We start from the raw sequence: 18,837 nt of genomic DNA on the forward strand, positions 1-18,837 counted from the left end.
TAAAACAGCAGCGTCATTGACCACGTCACTGGGTTATTTAAGAGCCAGAACTGCTCGCAAATTTGTGGTAGCAAACACCAACCACAAGAATAGCGAGCAGTTCATACGCTGGTCGATGTACTCGATTAATCTAATAAATAGCGGACATGACGTAGGATGCGTGCGGCCAGGGGGCGTTTTTAACAAATAAACGAGCGTATGTTTTGCTCGTTCGTTCAGACTTAGAGGTGTGAACAGACTGCAATGTGCGTACGGATCATTTGAATAGCCACCCCTTGTTTTTAAACGAACGACCGCAAATAGCGAACGGCTCTGAATGAGGGCCATTGTTCACATCTACTCATGTGTACACACGGCCGTCCAGTGACAATGACATCACAGCTGGTTTCTATGGCCAGACATATTGGGCCTCAATTATTAACGAGTCTTATCACCAAAACGAGTGGTAAATGTCACTGTGTATGATAAATGTTGCCGCAATGGCCATTTTCCCTGTACTACGCATGCGCAAACGATGGGAAAATAGCAGTGGCGGACATTTTTCCAATAGTTTTTACAGGCGCAGACACCAGAGCCGACGTGAGAATCCGGAGAGGTAAGTTTGATGGGTGCAGGGTGTGCGGTATGGGGCCCCCCCTGGACCCAGGGGCCCGTGTTCCCCGCACACCTTGAACCCATTATAAATACGCCCCTGAAAGCATGGTTCATCAATATGTGGGGTTTATTTACTAAGCTTCAGCTTGTAATAGCCACTACAGCACATGTTTAAGCCAAAGATTTAAAAGGGCAATGATTTTAATAGCATCATGCTCGGGCGGATTTCCCGCTAGGCAACAAAGGCACCCGCTTAGGGCCCGGCGGGTCCTAGGGGGCCCGTGGCCAAGGTTGTGTGCGGGGCATATCCGGTGGATCACAGGCTCTGCCGAAAATGTCACAGGGTGCGCCACGCTGGCTGGCTGAAGACTCTGGCTGCTGTCTTAATGGTGCACTGATAGACTGCCGGGTACACTGTCGGCTCCAGGGGGCACACGCTGCTCTCTTCTGCTGTGCTGTGCATGTGATGCCATAACGCTAGGGCGTATGATGTCACACGCCTGGAGAGAGGAGCCAGCTGCCCGCATCGGGGCTAGAAGTGATAGGAGGATGAGCAGCAAGGTGTGTGCTGTCGGCTGTTATTAAATTGTATAGGAGATGGGGGCCTGCTATTATAATAGGGAGGGGGAGAGTGGGCAGCTGGGTGGCGCTGAATAACTGGCTGCTACTAAACTTTATAGGAGATGGGGGCCTGCTATTATATAGGGGAGGGTGGGCAGCTGGGTGGCGCTGAATACCTGGCTGCTGTTAAACTGTATAGGAGATGGGGGACTGCTATTATATGGGGGAGGGTGGGTGGCGTTGAATACCTGGCTGCTATTAGAGAACCCATCACTTAATACTTATTGTTACACCCAGGGTCCAGGGCCATCAGTGACCATTGCTTGCTACAATCACTGAAAACACGGCCATGGGTGTAACAATAAGTAATAAGGGATGAATGCCACTGCCTGCTACAATCAGCAGGGCCGACTTGAGAGACGTTCTTGTGGAGATGCCGAAAGAAGGCACAATGCAGCTGCCGTGATATATATGGTGGAGCGCTGCTATGCCCAGGTCTCCATGTCCTCCAGAATCTGCGACCGCATTGCAGGAATAATGGCTGAGTCTGCCTTTTTGCAAATTCCTGCCCCTGGGCTCTCCTGGGTAGCTCAGATGCAGGCTGTGTGTGACCTATAGGCGTCAATGTGATGTCTTACGTCATACTGCCGCTCGCTGTCCAGCCCGCACTCACAGTGGAGATGCAGCCAGTGGCTAATTACTGAGGCTGCTGCTGCTGTGTGCCAGGGTCACGGTGGGGTGAAGGCTAGTAGGGGACCAGATGACTGGTCACTGAGCCTATGGAGCTCCTCTTGCAACTTTCCCTGCAGCTCTGTGAGGTGAGGTCACTCAGTTTTCTGGGATGGGTGGGGGATCAAGAATTAATGTATATTTTTTTTCCTTTGGGGGCAATAAATTAATGTACAGTATGTTTTATTTAATTTTTTCTGTGGGGACAATTAATTATGTGTGTGTTTAATATCCATTGCCAAACAATGTGTGTGTGTTTTTGTTTCCCATGGTGGACAATGTGTGTGTTTTTGTTTCCCATGGTGGACATTGTGTGTGTGTTTAATATCCGTTGCCAAACAATGTGTGTGTGTTTTTGTTTCCCATGGTGGACAATGTGTGTGTTTTTGTTTCCCATGGTGGACAATGTGTGTGTTTAATATCCGTTGCCAAACAATGTGTGTGTGTTTTTGTTTCCCATGGTGGACAATGCGTGTGTTTCTGTTTCCCATGGTGGACAATGAGTGTGTTTTTGTTTCCCGTGGTGGACAATGTGTGTGTGTTTTTGTTTCCTGTGGTGGACAATGTGTGTGTTTGTTTGTTTCCCATGGTGGACAATGTGTGTGTGTTTTTGTTTCCCGTGGTGGACAATGTGTGTGTGTGTTTGTTTCCCATGGTGGACAATTTGTGTGTTTTTGTTTCCCGTGGTGGACAATGTGTGCGTGTGTTTTTGTTTCCCATGGTGGACAATGTGTGTGTGTTTTTGTTTCCATGGGGAACAATGTGTGTGTGTTTTTGTTTCCCATTGTGGACAATGTGTGCGTGTTTTTTTCCCTGTGACGGACAATGTGTGTGTGTTTTTTCTTCCCTGTGATGGACAATGTGTGCGTGTTTTTTTTCCCTGTGACGGACAATGTGTGTGTGTTTTTGTTTCCCGTGGTGGACAATGTGTGTGTGTTTTTGTTTACCAGTGACGGACAATGTGTGTGTGTTTTTTTTCCCTGTGACGGACAATGTGTGTATGTTTTTGTTTCCCGTGGTAGACAATGTGTGTGTGTTTTTGTTTACCAGTGACGGACAATGTGTGTGTGTTTTTGTTTACCAGTGACGGACAATGTGTGTGTGTTTTTGTTTACCAGTGATGGACAATGTGTGTGTGTTTTTGTTTCCAGTGGTGGACATTCTGTGTGTATTTGTTTCCCGTGGTGGACAATGTGTGTGTTTTTTTTTCCTGAGACGGACAATGTGTTTTGACTTTGACTCTGTATTTCTTTACTTGTCTTCTGTGGAATCATTTGTTAAATTAAAAACTAGGGAATATATTTTTAAGTTAATAAAGTATTATGAAAATAGCTGAATTTGGGTCGAGGGCATGCCCCAATCAGGGGGGGGGGGGCTCTGATATATAGAGCGGTCACTAATGGCCCTGGGTGTAGCAATAAGTATTAAGGGATGGGTGCCTGATACAATCAGTGAGTAGGGAAGGGGGGATGATGACACGGTCACTAATAGGTGTAATACTAATAATAAGTATTATACGGGGATGAATGCCTGCTACAATCAGTGAGGGGGAGACACTGATGTATAAAGCAGTCACTAATGGGTGTAATAATAAGTATTATAATGGATGGGTGCCTGCTACAATCAGTGAGGGGGGGAGGGGGAGACACTGATGTATAAAGCAGTCACTAATGGGTGTAATAATAAGTATTATAATGGATGGGTGCCTGCTACAATCAGTGAGGGGGGGAGGGGGAGACACTGATGTATAAAGCAGTCACTAATGGGTGTAATAATAAGTATTATACGGGGATGAATGCCTGCTACAATCAGTGAGGGGGGGAGGGGGAGACACTGATGTATAAATCAGTCACTAATGGGTGTAATAATAAGTATTATAATGGATGGGTGCCTGCTACAATCAGTGAGGGGGTGGGTCACTGATTTCAAATGTGGTAACTGAGGGGTATAATAGTGGAAATTAGACGAATATGGTGCAATGGAATCGGTATGATATGCAGGCTGTCGGGATGCCTCCTGACAGAATACCGACAGTGGCATCCTGATGGTTGGTATCCAGACAGGGGTCGGGTAAGTATGCTTACCCCTCCCTTCTGGTAGTCTAACCCTAACCCTCCCCACCCCGTACCCTAACCATCCCTGTTAGTTCCTGAACCTAAGCCCCCTCCTTCGGGCCTAAAGCAAGCCCTGCCCCCTTATTGCCTAAACCTAACCCCCCAGTGGTGTCTGACCCTAATCCTCCTCCCTAGGGGTGCCTAGCCCTAACCCCCCCTAAAACCTAACACTAACCCCGCTAACTGCCCTAACCCTCCCCCCCCCAGAGCTAAGCGGACGGGCACCCGGACTTACCTCGTTCGGGCATCCGTCTGCTTTACGGCATCGGGTTTAAGATAGGAGTCGGTATTTTGACGCCTATCTTAACTCCCTTGTCGGGATATCAGCGTCGGCATTTAGCTGACTACATCCCGGTGCAATCAGTGTAGGTGGGACAATAATATAATGCAATCAGTGAGTGGGGGTACTTTATAATAATAGTAATTAGGGGGGATGGGGGTCTGGTACAATCAGTGAAGAGGGGACAGTAATATAATAAAGTCAGTGAGTTAGGGTGTAATAATGGGAATTAGAAGGTATGGGGATATGGTGCAATTAGTGAATGGGGAAAGTAATATAACAGAGTCTGTGAGTGAGGGCTATTCTAATGTAGGTGGGCTGCGAGCCCTAAGTACAGTAAGTAAATGATCAATTTCCATGAAGCTTGGCTCTGATGAGTTTGTGAATCTTATTGTCTAGCCTGGTCTATACCTATGATAAATGCAAATGTGAATTCTTGCTGTTTTATCTCTACTATTTTGGAAAGAGCAGACTGAATAGGATAGCTATGGGCCAGGGCTCTTTATTTTTACATACATTGATTGCACTTTCTATGATATCAGGGTTTAAAAGTTGAAATAAATTATTTTGTATTATATTTGTACTGTGTTTTTAGGTTTAAAACTTTAAAAAGTTGTATATATGGATGAAAAACGACATAAAATAGGGGGCATGAATCAGAAACAAAAATATAGTGCTATGGCTTGTTTAAGGGAGGGGGGCCCAAAACCGGTGTCTTGCCTAGGGCCCTATGAGGTCTAAATCCGCCTCTGACCATGCTTCATGTTTTATATTAAAAGCATTGACCTTTTAAATGTTGGGTTTAAACACACCAGGAAGCTGCTGCTTGCTTAGTAAATAAGCCCTTGTGACACCAACTGCCAATATGTAGAGTAGGAAGCGTGATCGTCTGGGGCTCTTTTGCTGGATCCAAAGTCAGCAACTTGCATGAAGTTACTATCACCTGGAAGCAAAAGGGCGACCTCAGCATTTTGCAGTGCCATGCAATACCCTCTGCTCTGCGCCTAATTGGTCAAGAGTTCATCCTATAACATTAACCTGAAACATATGTCCAGGCTATATCAGAACTGCCTTCCGAGGAATAAAACTAGACGGTAGGCTTCATATCATGGAGTGGCCGCAATTTAGCTTATTTGGGGTGAACTGGACAGAAGGGTAAAAGCAACTAACCAATAAGCTCAACACATCTGTGAGAACTTCTACAACAGTGTTGTGAAGAACTTCCCAAACTCTATTTGATTTCCGTTGTAGAAAGAATGACTATGAGTCAAAAATGTAGATTAAAATTTGTTAAACAAAAAGATTATATGGGAAAGATTTCTGGACTGCAGGGTGTGCTGTCCAGAAATCTTTCCCATATACTCCATTTAATGTGCTTTATTGCACACCTGAGGGAAAGGAGACGCCCTCAGTCTGGATTAGCACCCCTACCTTATTGGTTTAAAAGCATGGAGTCTTGTGATGAATATGCACACTAGTAATAGGCACAATTCTAGGTAAGTCCTACAAGTTTTATATACTGTAGTGCAACTTTGGTTCATTTTTGGGGCGTGGGTCCCCCTGGATTGCCTTTGTTGATCTGTTTCAGGGCACCGCATTATAACACATTTTTCTTTTATAACACATTTTAACCCTTCACTGTTTGTTTATTATATATGTACCTCACTTTTTATTTTCATTCTTTATATGCAGCAGTAGCTGCTCCTAACTATCTCTTTCACACTGCACTTTTCTTACTATTGCGGTGCCCTGGGGCGGCTTATCTGAGCTAGTTTGGGGGTATCCTGTGCTCTGGATTTGAATCGTAGTATGTTAGGGACCTACCCTACAGAGGTTACCTGGATATGGTGGGTAGGCCCATAACCTTGGCTAAGATTATGCTAAAAACCTCTACTGATTGCAACATTTTATTGCATTTATATATTATTAATAATTTGGAGTTGTGCACCTGAGATCTGTCTGTTTTTGTGTAAACAAAAAGATTCTATGATTTTTGAGATATTAAACTGCATAAATTTCAATAAAACTGGAAAAATGTGGGTGTTTCAATACTTTTCACTGGTAGCGGATATAGGGTCTGATTTAGGGGGGTATTCAATTAGGTGCGAAAAGTCTCGGACTTTCGCATGCCAGAGTTTCCGCCGTCATCGCTGGTTTTGCATGCGGAAAAGTCTTGTGCTCATCCCCGCTTATCCCAGTATTCAATTCCAAAACTGCGAAAATGGAACCCGGTGAATTCGAAACCAGTGAAAAGTCCTGTCAACTTTGGGGAAATCAGCCTGACACCCCCCAAAAGATGCACTGATATTGGGGATCACTATAGATACCCACGAAAAGCCCTACTGAAGGTATTTGGGTTTACTTAAATGCTCTCAATAGCTACTAATTAGCGTCTTTGCAGAAGTGGTGAAGAATAGCATTTAGCAGTTGTTTTTTTTTTCTTTTAAACTTGTATTTTATTGATTCAAAAGCATATTTTGACAAGAAAAAATAAAAAGCAATTCAATACAATATAAAGTATTCTAGAAATACGAGCAGGAATATAAATATCATCGAATATACAGTACAAGACAAATGACAGAATACATCATTAAATCAATCAAACATAAATTTAAAATAAAACAATGTAAGAATAAACAAAATCATAATATGTCAAACATAAAACATAATGGTGCTATGTGGACTAGGGTTCCCCAGCTAGTGTTATGGGAGGGTCATTATCTATTAAGCGCCTCAGATACCATGAGGTTGATGAAAAGCATTTGTCAATCAACCATTGGGTTTGCAAAGGGAGTGTAGCTATATAACTTTCCCTAGTGTAAAAAAATGTAGACACCCTAGATTCTTTACACAAAGAAGCCTCCACCCAATCCATTCTAAACAAATAAAATAATGTTTCCTTAAATAAAGAAAAGGGAGGCATCCCTGGTTGAATCCATATCTGTAATATGGTTTTTTTAGCAGCCACACTCAAAGCAAGCAAGAGTTTATGACTCCCAAGAGACACTCTTTGGCCTAGAGGGAGGACCCTAATATGGCCCATTCAGGGTTAAAGGGAACAAAATTGACCAAATGCCCCAGAGCAAATGGACGAATTTGAGGCCAAAAGGCTCTAACCAAAGGGCAAGACCATAGGCAATGGTATAAATCTGCACTGTCGTCCCTGCAACGAGGGCAGTTGTTTGCGTGAGAAGAACCCATCAGGAAGCCCCTTTTTGGACTAATATATGTTCTATGAAAAACATTTAGAAATAATTCTCTATAAGAACTCATTGGAAGGAGACAACAGGAATCATAGAGGGCCTTGAGCAAATGATCAATTTTTAAATTCGGGAATTGTTGTAACCTCCGGGGTAGGCCAGATTGAGATTTGGTGTAGTCTATATTATCACGTAAAAAAGCATAGTGGAGAGAGATAGCTCTGCTGCTAGGAGTGGGACGTGACAGAAACTCATCTAAGGGATTATCCCAATCCTCATCAGAAAAATTACGGATCACTTGGCTAATATAATGGTGGGCCTGGAAATATGTAAAAGGGTAGGGAGCCAAAAAAAAAATCAAATTTATCAACTGCCTGGTGGAATGTGAGGGGTCTTTTATTAAGTAATCTACCAATCATCCAATAGATGTGATACCCTTTTCTGACCATGATAAAAAAGGATTAGAGGCCGAACCTCTCTGGAAATCCTGGTTGCCTAGAAAGGGCAGGAAAAGTGAGCATTTAGCAGGTTTTTTTGCAGGATATAACTAGTCCCAGCAAATTTGGGGTACATGAAAATGGGTGCTAGCATATTTTGAAGTTTCTAAAGTGAAGTTTTAAAAGTCTTTAAAAATCCACGTGCTATAAACACCTGCAATCTAAAAAACACCTGGGGCATACTTGGGGTCCCCCTTGGAGTCTATTTTGCTAGTTTTTACGTTTTCCCCCCAACTTTGTACTTTTTCAATGTAATTTTTTGGGGTGTTCTTAAGGTTTTTTAAAACTTTTTTTGACACAGTTTACCTTTGGGGGACTGTCCCAAGGGTGCTGGGTGGATCCTGCAAGTTTGCACCCCAAAACCCCAATTCTGCACTTTTTTTCGACAGGTTTCATAGGCGAATCTTTTTCGCCTATTCCAATGCATTGACTCTCCGCACCGGCAAAAAGTCTTCGGAATTGAATACGGGGATAAGTCTTCGCCAGGCAAAATGATGTCACTGGCAATACTTTTCTGCAGAAATTGACTTTTCGCACCTAATTGAATACCCCCCTTAGAGTTAGGAATAGAGTAACTGTGTACCTGAACAAACCATGTTGCAATGCAAGGGGTGCAAATATTTATTTATTTTATTTATTAACAGTTTTTTATATAGCGCAGCATATTCGGTTGCGCTTTACAATATATACTTGGTTTTACCAAGATGCACAGTTACTTGCTCTATCTTACTCTATTCCCTTCTCTGAATCAGGCCTAGTGTTTTGAAAACAACTCACAATTGGTAATTATATAATATATACAACCATGAGATCAGTAATGTGGGTGCTTATATTCATATATTTCTCATTTAAATTAAATATTTATAAAGAAAGTTGCATTAGGAACAATGGGTAAATAAATACCCGTTGATGTGTCTAATACTCCATTCACTGTATTATTATATATTTCAGAATGTCCTCTGGGAGAATGTATATGTATAGTATATAAGGGGATGGCCTGTTGAATAGGATCTATCTCTGTTACTTATCTCAGGAGGAACCCTGTTGGTAAGTTTGGCCACTGGGTGATCCCAAAACTTATTTTAATAATTAAGTTTGGTGAAAGATATTATAAATAGTTTATATGCTACATAGTTTGTGTTTAGGAGACGATCTATGATAAGAATTAGTTCTTTTAGGTTTTGTCGCACCATCGCCATGGGGTAGTATTAAAGGTGAGGACTGCTAGGGAGAATTACTAAGATTCAAATCCCAAAGAAGTCAGTTGTTTTTTACACTTATTTAAATTTAAAATATTTTTATTTTTAAGTGATTTTTTAAATGTTTTATCTGCATTATATTATAAGACACATGTGTATGTATTTCTATATGTAAATTGAATTTAGGAAATAATATTAAAATGTTAATGAATTAAATCCTTTTTAAAATAGAAAGATTATGGTGCGTATTCACCCTTGTAGGCTGTATGGCCTCCGATGATTTAGTATTGATCGTGATGCGAGGGATACTTAAGTATCCAACTCGCAGCGGGGGATAGTTCACACCGGAGCAATTCATCATTGCTCTGGTTAGGGGACAGCTGCTCCAAAAAGCAGCTGTCCCTTGGTTAGTGTCGCAGCTACAGTTGTAGCTGCATTACTTACCTCCTCTCTGTCGGCCCGGCTAAGCATGCGTGACCCAAGGTCACACATGCACACAGCCACCGGGGAGTCTGTGAGAAGGCGGTGGAGGGATCCGCTCGGATCCCTGTTTGCGTCCCTGGGACTCCTTCCCATAGGAAGGAGCTGGACTACAAGAGCAAGCTCCGTCTGGTGATGGAACTTGTTCTCGTGAGCAAACTCTGAAAACTTTCAGTTTTCGGCATTTGCTGAATATCAGGGGGTCCTATCGGACCCCTGATGATTAATGGCCCGGTAAGTAAAATGTGTGGAAACTAGTGTTTTTGCATGATTACTGGGCCATTTATCGATGATAAATAGGCCGCTATGAGAGAAAAATATTCTGTCAAAAATGAATATCGATTACACCTGAGTTAAAATTACACACCAATGAGAAACTAGGAGAACTTGGAGAGGCAGGTACATAAAGACACTCATTTACTGACCACATTACTCTTTGATAAAGATCCCTATAGAAGCACAATGTGTTAGTGAAGCCTTCTAAGGTGGTCTTGCTGCCCCTGCATTTGCTGGTTCAAATGCCAGGTGCACTGTTGATTAAAACATTGCAGTGCTCCCGGGACAGATTCCTGCACTGTGAGAGAGCATCGATGGGGAGAGGAATACCTGAGTAGAGGTAGAGTGTGCGGCGGTGTAAATATTTCTATGCCCCCGGATGCCAGCATGAGATCAGCTGTGTACTGCTGACCCTCCCTCCTTCCTAGACGCGCGTTTCACCTGTCGGCTTTCTCAGCAGGGAGCAGGGTAAGTGTCTTAAAAAATCCAAACCTCTTGTAGGCTGATGGAGAGTGACATCATGAGCCTCCGCCCTTGAAATCAGAGGGGGAAGTGCAGCCAATGGCTGTTTCCTAGGGGACGGCTATAAACTACTCCATGGCCATCATAAACCTCCTCCCTTCTTGTTAGAAGGAGAGATTGCATCTACCTTGGGGACGGTTATATACTTGAAATTTCAATATGAAAATCATTGCGGTATATAGTCCATTGTAAAAAACCTTCTTTTAGAGCCGGGGGGGAGAGAGAGATTCTGTATCCTAAGTAACACATATGGCCTCGCCATTAAGTTTAATGCAATGGATGAACCGTCATATTTACAATTAAAACATAAGTCTATATCACCCACTGATAGACTCTCATGTAGCAAAATGAGGGAAGTATCTACAGTGTGCTGCATTACATCAGCATCGATCACAACATCAGTAACATCGGTGTCAGTTAATCGTGGCCTGCCAATATTAATTGTAGTAACCAGTTCAGGATAAGACCTATTAGGCACATACATATAGGTTTATTAATTCATAGTGCAGTATTCCAACATCGCTGGAGGTGTGTGAGACATTAGAATATAAAGCATACAGTATACAGTACATATTTAGAATCACTCGTTCACAGCGTTGTTACCACGGTGCAGGGAGCATATGTCTTAAAGAAATAATTGCACCCACAAAACCATATCAATCCCCACTTCTGAAGTCACTAGGTCATAGCGCTATCATGCATTAGCGCTGGTGATATATACAACATAGAGATGGTGGCATTTGTCCAAGGATGATTGAGATGGTGCTTTGGATATCTATGAGTAGGGATAATGCCTTTGTGTGCCTGATGCTTTGTATTTACATTACTAATAACTGGATTTAACCCTAATATACCAAATCACTGCAGATGTTTGCACATATAGTCCTGCTTGTAAGTGATATCCTCCTCACTTGTATGGTCTATGTGTTGTGTCATGTCAAGGGAATTCCTGAAGTGAACAATATAGGATGAATGAGAGGGATCCTGGTACTCAGGATCGAATTAACAAATCAACTATGTGATCTTCTTACCTACTAACTGCACTATGGATTAATGAACCTATGTGTACAGTATGTGCCTAATAGGTCTTATACCGAACTGGTTAGTACACGGTTTATATAGGCAGGTCACGATTAACTGACACTGATGTTACCGATGTGTAATCGATGCTGATGTAATGTAGCACACTGTAGATACTTATATCGTCTGTGCAATTTTATGTCTTCCCTCAATTCGCTATAGAAGAGGGTGATATTGATTTGTTTTATTTGTAAATACGACAGCTCATCCATTACATTGAACTAAGGACCTCATTCAGACCCACTTGCAAGCACCTATGCGCTCGCAAGCGGGTCGATGGTGAGGTCCTGCGCACGCACAGGGGCCGCAGTGCACGTGCGCAAGCCCCGGAGCGAGTGATAAATTCACTCGCTCCGGGGGTTCCCTACAAAAGGGGCGGCTGTCGATGTTGATCAACAGCTCTCCCCGTTTTGTAGGCGGGGAGGGGGGGGTGGTCGGACAAACGGAGGCGTTCCTGAAGGAACGCCTGCCGTTTGTAGGCGGCCCTACTGACATCAGCAGTGATGTCAGTAGGTAGCTTCCTGCTCTGTTAGAGCAGGAAGCTACCTGGGACTTGCGGGAGGAGAGACCCGGCCCCAAGGGTCTTGTCGCATGCCCCGATGGTCGCGATGGTCTCGACCATCACCTGGTCAATCGCTAAAGCTATGGTTGATCACCCACAGCTTAGCGAGCGTCCAGGAGGCCGGATTTTAAAGAAGCGGCCGCCCTCATTCAGAGTGAGCGCTCTGAGGTCCCAAATGTAGAGGTCCATGGATTACTTGGAATATGGCACCTCTCTCTCACCCCCCCCCCTCCCCCGGCTCTAAGGGAGGTTTCTTACCCGAACCCATTCTGCAAATGTGCGTGATCACACGCAGCCCCTTCTATGCTTCTGTCTGATTGAGGGGGGGCGAGTTCCCAGAAACGAGGGCGTGTCAGATCCATTTTCTGGTGGTGGCAAGGCCAGGACTGCATCCACGAATGCAGTTTCATGGCCTCGCAAGCCAGACACTGCGTAAGCTGAGGCTTGATCAGCTGGTCGGCACCGTCCACCATCACGACCGATGGTCACAATGGTTATCCCACTGTCACTTGGTGCTGGGCTCGTAAATGCAGCAGGGGGTGTCATACAGTGGGTGTCAAACACCTCTTGCTGCATTTGCATATTTGCAAGGACGGAATTGCAAAGCTGCTTGTGTACCGCTTTACCATCCCTCCTCTGCTGAATTAGCCCCTATATGCTGAATTATTATAAGTGCCCTTATATTAAGGCTGAATAAAAATAAAACGGAATTCTCCCATAGAGAACTCCTGAGAGGGGGCATGGTGTTTAAGGCACTACACCTCAGAAGCTATTGGAGGTACCAAGCTGAAATCTGGCACGGATGGGAAGAACTGTCGCTCGGTGCTGCATGCCTAATTTCAGGGTAAAAACTTAAAAAATGAGGATTTGGGAGTAATCTAAAGTTCCAACTGTCAGTTTTTTCTGACACTCAATTAGGACCACTTTTCTGCTGTTCTCTATGGGGGAATTTTGGGAAGGCATAAGTCAGGGTACAGGGCGAATTTAGACTTGGGGTTTGTCTTATTAGGTAGCTATTGTTCCAGGGTAGGTGCTTTTGGGGTTCAGGTAAATTAGAAACATAGGGCCTGATTCAGACCCACTCGCAAGCGGCTGTCCGCTCGCAAGTGGGTCGATGGTGTGCACTGCGAATGCGCACGACGGAGGGAGCTCCGTCATGCGCATGCGCCAGACGCGACGAGCGAAGGACTTTCCTTCGCTCGTTGTGTCTGATCAAAGGGGGCGTGCTGTCGAAGTTGATTGACAGCACGCCCCCTTTGGTGGGCGTGCCGGGGCGTGCCTCCCAGACGGGGGCGTTCCCAAGGGAACGCCTACCGTCAGAAGCCGGCCCACTGACATCACTAGTGATGTCAGTGGGAGTGATTTTGGCTCTGATAGAGCCAAAATCACTCCGGGCCTTGCGGTTGAGAAACTCAACCGCAGGCTCCGGCTCGCAGTGGCGATGGTCCTGACAATCGCGGCAATCAACCTGCACGCTCGTATAGGCTGTGGGTGGTGACCCACAGCTATACGAGGTTCCAGGAGGACGCTCCATAATTATGGAGGACCGCCCTCTGCTCAGAGCGTCCGGCTCTGAATGAGGGCCATAGTTTTTAAACTATTGCCTCACAAATGCACCATTATATAGCTAGGGTGCTTCAACTCAGTAGGTGCCTCCAGCAGGAGGGTGTACTCACTGTGGCTTTACTTGGGCGCACAAAGATGGTTGTCTTTTGAGGGCAGTAGCAGCAGTTTGACTCGGGGGAAGGTAGTGGGCATCATCGGCAGCGGTGCGGGTGTTAGCGTGCAGGCAGTGGTGGTGCGGGCTGCAGGACTCACTTTGCCCCCCCCAAAAAGAACAACCAGCCTCGGGCTTTGGAGACCCAGTACTGGTAGTGCTAAATACAGGACACAAACAACGTAGGGGTCCCCTCTATTAAACACAACCAGCACTGAGCTTTTCAGAACCAGTCCTGGTTGCCAAAATACAGAGGACAAATGACGTAGGGGTCAGCGCAACCAGCACTGGGCTGTGAGCCGGTCCTGGTTCTGGAAATACAGGGGAAAAAAAAAATATGTGGGGTCTCCCTGTATTTACCAGAACCTGCACCAGACCCTTTCTAGTGGGGGGGTGGGTAATGCCACAGTCACAGGAGCCCTTTCACCGTGGCCCCCAGTAGCAGCATCACCCCTGACCGTTAATCAGCCCAGGCTGGGAATCCCTGGGGAGCTGGGGACCCCCTCAATAAAAGGGTCTTCCTCTCCAGGGCACCCCAGGCCCAGGCTGGATCTTTGGGTGCCGGGTTGATTGTGTTCAGTGTGGTGCATTGATGATAGTAAAAATATTGTCTTTTTCTGTGGAACTACAAGTTCCAGCAAGCCTTGCTTGCATGCTGGTACTTTGAGAAGTACAAGTACCAGCATACGGGGCATTATGGGCCCGCTGGTACCTGTAGTTCCACAGCAAAATAAATATTAAATAAATATATTAAATATATAAATTTTAAAAGAAACACAAGACACACATTTTTATTAAAACATACATGCACACACACAAGCACACTCGCTATCTCACATACTCACCTATGCATCCCTGAAGCCATCACGTCCACTTTTCCAGTAGAATATCCATAGGGTACCTGTAATAAAAAAATCCATACTCACCTCCTCCTATGCGTGGATCACGTCATGTTCGTTCCATGTAGCATTTCCGGGCTTGGCAAAACAAAAAAAGGCAAATACGCGGACCCACGAATTTAGTACTGTCATCCAAGGACAGTACTACCCGAATGACGGCTCCGCCGTGGGATTTCACTATATAAATCCCTATGTGGAGCGCTCATTGGCTGAGAGAGGCGAGCCTTCGGCCTCTCAGCCAATGAGCGGTACTTAAGGTTTCTTTCATGCTCATTTCAAAACTATGGCGCCTCAGCGCCATTTTTTTAAATTCAAAGATGGCCGCAGCGAGACAATCACCACCAGCGCTAGTGTACCATTTTGTTGCCCTTCTCTCCTGCAGGTGGCCCAATTTACTGCTCCCGTCCCTGATGGTTAATAAATTTCACGAAGCCTACTGAATTTCTGCCATCCACACCGCTCTGTCTCCTCCCCCCATCCACCCCACTCTTATCCAATCTACGTGGTATGCAGTCGGGAAACCGAGTGCCTAAATACCGGCAGCCGGCTTCCCGACTGTCATATCCCGGCAAGGGTGAAATGCCGGGCGTCTAGATGTAGACGCCCGCATTTCCCCGACGCCGGGAGATCGGCGCCCGGCATCCCGATCGTAGTGACATCCCGATCGTAGTGATGCCGGGCGCCGCGAGCGGACAGCCGCGGAGGGGAGGGTTAGGTTTAGGGCTCCCGGGGGGGACTTAGGGTTAGGCACCCCCGGGAGGGTTAGGCTAGGGGGAGGGAGGGTTAGGCACCCCCATGGGGGACTTAGGTTTAGGCACCCCCCCGGGGGACTTACGTTTAGGCAGCGTGGAAGGGGGTGGTTAGGGTTAGGCACTTAGAGGGGGGATTAGGGTTAGGCACCCCTAAGGAGGGTTAGGTTAGTAGATACTCACCTATCCACGATCGGGATTTCCAGCGCTGTCGGGCTTCCGCTGCTCGGAACTCTGCTCTTGTCAGGCCAATGACGGGAATCGAACCGCCGGCCATATTTCATACCCATTCCATCTACGCAGCACTATTTTCTGCATTTTGCATAGACTGCATGTGTGTATTCCAATGAGCACACAATCCTGTGAATTAGCATCTCCACCATTTTGTGTGACAGCAATCTCACTCTGTGAGAGAGCTACATTTGCAGTGAATCACAGGGTGTGATGGCATACCATAGCTGTATTGTGCAAGGAACACGTCCATTAAGGTGTCAGCTTTTTTTTAGGTTGAGTGGCAGAAATTCAGTAGGTTTTGTGAAATTTCAGTTCATGTCTAAGGAGCCTTAATGGGATATGTGAAACCGTAAGTTTTTTTGTCTATGGAATATGTATATGTTCCAATGTGTATGGTTGCTATAATTTATATGAGACCTATTGAAAATATCTGTATCCTCAAGTGACCATTGGTGAATATGTGTACTCCTATGGTTGTCATGGATCATATGTGACCTATTGTAAGTAAAAATCAAAGTATTATCTGTAAAACTCCTTAATACTTGGTATCAGGAAGTTATAAGGACTGTATATTATTAACAGTCTCCAGCATCCTATTAAGTATCTTATGTACTTGTGCCATTTATAGTTATTATATGTGATGTTATTGGAGGGTGCCTTTCAACTCTATTCTTCGACAGAAGAGCTGTGTCAGGCTACGGCCTAGGATCGGCTGTTACTCACCCCAGTGCCTATTTCCCCTGACTTCTCCAGCGGTCAGACATCAGGTGCGGTAGCGAGTGACGCACTAAGAATTTTGCCTTAGGTTCACTTGGACTCCCATGTGCGGCTCTGTGACTTGGTTACTGAGGTTACCGTCATGGGTGTCATGATAGTCTTCATCACCTGACTGACCCTTCGTCCAATGGTAGCATGGTTGTTGACAGCTGATACTATCCTCCAATGGACTGCTACCTTAGAGTTCCAAGCCCGTGTTCTCCGTCTAACATCTGAGTACAACTACAGTGCCATTCTCCTGTGCTAGTGGTGCGTCCAGGTCCTCAATAGGCTTTATTCATTGCCCTTCAGTGTACTACTCCTGGAAGTTATTCTATGGTGCCAATACAGTACCAGAGAGGTACAGAATCCTCACTAGTGCTTCTCCCAGAAGCACATCCTCCTGGGCCTCATCGGTGTTATCTCCCTCCATTTCCCACTTGTATCAGATACCTGACCAAAGGGCCACGACCTGTTTGCTGGGTGCAGCTAAACCCATATTCAACTTGGAGTCTCATCAATATCCGATACTTGTGGATGAGGAGGACATACATCCAGGCCCGGGTAAAAGGGGGTGTGACCTAATAGCAGGAGGCGTGGTCACACCCCCTTAGGTAAAAAATAAAAAAGTTTTCAAGTGCCGTAAAGTGGCGCTGCGCGCTGGCGAAGGGGAGCAGTGTGCCCCCTCAACCCGGTGCATAACCAGTGGGGGGCGCAATCAGCTTGATTGCTCCCCCCACAGGCATAGATAGGAGACTGCTGTGGCTGCTTCTTACTAGCCGCGAGCAGTCTCCAAGTGCAGCCCAGCACACAGCAGCGTGTGCTGGGCTGCTGTGATGTAGGAAGGGGGGGCGGTGCTGGACCCTCTAGCAAGCCCAGGCCCGGGTAATTAGTACCCCCCTCCCTCTCTGCGCCCCTGCATACATCCAGGTCCCTCGCCTCCGATTCCTTCCTCAATCCGGGACCTTCGCTTTCAGCTCCTCAGTAGGAGATCCTCCTAAGTCGAACGTGACAAACTGATTATGTTTTGGCTGCAATATTGATTAAAATTGCTGACATATCCAAATTTGAGGCGTTATCACTGAGAGTGTGTGCGCATTAACCACTCAGACTCATGTGTGTATCTGAAGCTTCCATTGATATATGAAAGATTATACTTGGTAGATACTGAATTATCCTTTGCTGATGCATATGACGCTGATGTTTTTGGATATGACTTGCTATATGTAACAACTGGGATATATTCAGATTTATTGATATTTACAAGCATATCTATATCTCACCATTTCTCTCCTGATAAGATGTTATCCGGGAAAAATTATTTTGTATAACCTATTTAATGCTTATTTTATATTGTAATAAATAATGCTAGGAAGTTGGAACACGTTATGTGCAGGCTTGCCGACTTTCTGGCTGCCCCTTCCAGGAGAGAGCAGCCAGATCGGCATTACAGGGGGGACGTGGCCATCGTGAGGAGGCGGGTCCGGACAAGTGATGCATGTTTGTGGGCGGAGCGGGGCCACACGATCATGTCATTTTGGCCCTGCCCCCACTACACAATGCCGATATTACAGGCATTCTGAAGCAGGGGGCAGAGCTAAAATGACGTGATTCGGCGTGAATGGCGTAACTGCCCCCTCGCTGCGGGAGTTTCTAAGGTAAGTGCGGGGGGGGTTAAGAGGGGTGGGCGGCAGCCGGGAGGATTGCCTGCCTTCCCGGGAGCGGCACCCGATTTTCAAGAGGCTCCCAACCAAATCAGGAGGAGAGGCAAGTATGGTTATGTGTCACCTAACATTTAAAGTCTGAGTATTGTGTACAGAAACGTCAGAAAGTGTCCTCAGTGTCCTAAAAAATGCAGTTGTACCCAATGCCCACTTAACCATGGGCATGTGGACAAGTGGAATAGGGCAGACTAAGGACTATAGGACTGTGACAGCCCACTGGGTAGATGTATCACCTTACGCAGCAACAACAGCAGCGTCACCAGTAGCAGCATCTCAGAAACGCCAGCTCGTTCCAAGGTAGGCTACGCTGTGTGTCACCGGGTTCAGTAAGAGGCACACCGCCGACAACCTCTTAGAGAAACTGAGGGAAATCATTGCCCAGTGGCTTACCCCACTTAGACTCTCCTGGGGATTTGTGATATCTGACAATGCCACCAATATTGTGCGGGCATTACATCTGGGCAAATTCCACCACGTCCCAAAAATTTCTGGCCACTTTCGCCATTCAGCGACTGCGTGCCGAAGACTGAAGCTCCAGCAAACACTCTTGAACCGGAAGCAAGAGGTTGTGACGCGGTAGAACTCAACCCTCTATATGCTTCAGAGGATGGAGGAGCAGCAAAAGGCCATTCAAGCCTATACATCCACCTATGACATAGGCAAA

Source organism: Taudactylus pleione, unplaced genomic scaffold (genome assembly GCF_031769625.1).
Source record: "Taudactylus pleione unplaced genomic scaffold, aTauple2 ptg001288l, whole genome shotgun sequence".
Classification (NCBI taxonomy): Eukaryota; Metazoa; Chordata; class Amphibia; order Anura; family Myobatrachidae; genus Taudactylus; species Taudactylus pleione.